The sequence below is a fragment of the Lucilia cuprina genome, chromosome 5, assembly GCF_022045245.1.
Source record: "Lucilia cuprina isolate Lc7/37 chromosome 5, ASM2204524v1, whole genome shotgun sequence".
Classification (NCBI taxonomy): domain Eukaryota; kingdom Metazoa; phylum Arthropoda; class Insecta; order Diptera; family Calliphoridae; genus Lucilia; species Lucilia cuprina.
The window spans coordinates 62790800-62794442 of NC_060953.1; positions in this window are offsets into that span (position 1 = coordinate 62790800).

A 3643-nucleotide genomic window follows, 5' to 3' on the forward strand; every position below is an offset into this window, starting at 1 on the left:
TATCTATCTATCTATCTATCTATCTATCTATCTATCTATCTATCTATCTATCTATCTATCTATCTATCTATCTATCTATCTATCTATCTATCTATTTATCTATCTACTAACTAATTAACTAACTAACTAGTCATTCGAAACTACCTTACAATCAATTTTTACAAAATGTTAAAAAACAAATAAAGAAATATCTCAACACAAACTATTAAACTTTGTGGGGTATTAGGATTCCAAACATTTTAATAACAAATTCCCAAACAAATTTTAAGAAAATGATATGGTTTTTGATCAATAAATTCTGTTAACCACTTAACCTTTTCTTGCACATTGACGCAAGTGATTTATTAGCTTTAAAGTATTGATTTTCATTGGAATATGTGTTGCATTGCGAAATAAGAACTTTGTAAGTACTTACATAGTAACGAAAAGACAGATAAAGCCAAACAAATTTTTATCTTCCTATTTGTATGTACTTATTTAATTGTTTATTTGTAAGATAGTTTGATGTTAAGTACTTGTATCCAATATCGTCAGCATATCAAAATAATGAGTTAATATGCTAACGAATAAGTATCTCAATGGTTTTTCATATAAACTTTATTGGGTAGTTACTAGGATATCCCTACATTTTAGCACCTTTAAACACTTTTTTATGTTTTTGAGCAAAGTTCTTTATAAACATATTTTTTATAAATGAAATTTCGCAATTTTTTACTACAAATATTTACATTTAATGAACATTCTTTTTCTACTTGCTGCTTTAACAAAATGTTTTAAGACGAAAAAGAATAAAAAGAGAAAAAACATTTTAAGTAGAGTCTTAAAAAAGTATGACAAATAAAGAAGGATATTAATTAGCAATGAATTTATTTCCGTTCACAGACAAAAAAACAGTGAAGTGAAAAATATCACATCAGAATTAATACGACTTGAAATTGAGTTACAATTGTTATATGTAGTTACAAAACGATTGTCATTTTTTCATTTACTTTGAAGTAATAAAGTGTTTTCATTTGATAAAACGTTTCCAGATCTATTAAAAAATAACAAATATAGAAAAACTCATATTTCTATTAAATATACTTTTCATTGGAAACTGAAAATTTTACAAATATTTTTTTGCTGACTTGAACTAGTATGATTTATAGGGTCCTTTACATCAAGTGAATTTACAATGTAGAATGATGTAGTATTGATAAGTGGACCCCTTATGTATGTATGTAGGTATCTTAACGTTTTTGTTTGTTTCCCTTATCAACACTTAATCATGTCGCTCTGACAGTATTGTCCTCGTGATGGTAATGTAGAAAATAAATACAAGAAAAATACTTATTTTATTTTTAAAAATAATGTGTTTTTTCAGGCATTTTATCTTCTTGGAATAAAGAAAAGTCGATTATATGTGTGTACATATGTATGTATGTATGTATGTATGTATGTATGTATGTATGTATGTATGTATGTATGTATGTATGTATGTATGTATGTATGTATGTATGTATGTATGTATGTATGTATGTATGTATGTATGTATGTATGTATGTCTGGTTGGTTTAACAAAGATTACATATTGTCAAGTATTAATATTGAAGACAAAAAGTTTACTCCTTAAATTTGTTTATTCAGCTGAGTTGAAAATCGTACATATGTGTGTTTTCAGCAGTTCTGGGGATTTTCAAGGAATTCTAATTTTGGATGAGACAACTTCATCTATTTAAAGTTTATGTATTTACATACATATGTACATATAAAACTTAAGTTAGATGGAAAGATAGATAGATAGATAGATAGATAGATAGATAGATAGATAGATAGATAGATAGATAGATAGATAGATAGATAGATAGATAGATAGATAGATAGATAGATAGATAGATAGATATATATAGATAGATAGATAGATAGATAGATAGATAGATAGATAGATAGATAGATAGATAGATAGATAGATAGATAGATAGATATATATATAGATAGATAGATAGATAGATAGATAGATAGATAGATAGATAGATAGATAGATAGATAGATAGATAGATAGATAGATAGATAGATAGATAGATAGATAGATAGAGATAGAGATAGAGATAGAGATAGAGATAGAGATAGAGATATATAGAGAAATACATTGCCACTTTTAAAACTTTAGGTTACGAAACATATTTTTCGGTGTTGGTATGGTTTTTTGATTTAATGCTTTTAACAGTGTTGAAAAAAATTATACTTTTTTTACTTATTTTAATTTTTTTTTAAATTTGGCAACCTTTTATTGCTAAGTATAATTTTTGTCACAACTTCTAGGTCGTAAATTTACATAAATTATCTACAGACACAACTTTATAAATGTTTAAACACATAAAATAAAAGAAAATATATTTACATAGATAACAACAAAAATATGTACATACATATATACATATGTATGAACGAGGGTAAGAAATAAAAGTTGACAAATTAATTTCCAAAGAAATATACAATTCAACAGATTTTTTGTTTTTAACTCAGATAAAACTGCTTCATATTATGTCCATTATGTCCATAATACCACATACGCACACTCTTTTGTGTTATAAAACATTAAAAGTTAAAGGTGATGATGATGATGATGTAGTTCAAAATCAATGAAAATGTTTAAACATTTAACCTTTAATTGAACTTCAAAACATGCGGTCGATTATTGATGAATTTTATATCATAAAAAGCACTGTGTTTTTTACTATAAGGGGTTTAGAACTAAGTAACATTATGGACTTACCATACCACATTATCTGGTCTAATCAGGAACTGGGTTAGTTGTAAAGTAAATCCAGTTTTTTGTATTTATTTAAGTTTTTATTTTCATATTTTTGTATTCTGTCACAAAGGGATTTAACTTTTTTGAGTAAATAAATCTTTGTGGGAAACATATCTTATAAAATCATGTGTAAGTTTTTAATAAATTTATAAAATGATATTAAAAATGATTTATTTTTAATATGATACAATTGTTTTGTAGAAAAAAATATTCAAAATATTTATATAAATGCTATTTGCAAGTGACTTATTTATAATTAGAAAAATGAAATTTTCCGTAAGAATGTTTGTATGTTTGTACATATGTATGTATGTTTATTTATATTTGTCTTGTAAACCATTTGCAATAATAAGTTGTTCTGTTTTCACTTCAATGTCACTGTACGTAAATATTTATTAAATAAATTTTGTAAAATAACATGAAAAAGGAATGTTTAAACCTTAACCACTTTGTCTTCAACTTCAGTATTTACACAGACATATGTATGCACGTACATATGTATATACCTGCAAATATTCTCAATGACAAGGAACTAAAAGAAATAAATTATTTACCTTGTTTTTTGCAAATGTCGGCGGCGGAAGAGTAGTAAGAAAGTACAAAATTACTCAAATAAGAAATTCAACATTTTATGGTTGGGAAAGAATGTACATATGTACTTATTTATATGTTTGCATTACATACATACCTTATACGTATATACATAAATCATTTTGAATGTCCTGACAATGAAAAGCGCAATTTGTTATACCCTACACCACTATAGTGGGGAGGGTATTATAAGTTTGTGCTGATGTTTGTAACATACAAAAATATTGGTCCAATACCCACCTTAAAGTATACCGATCG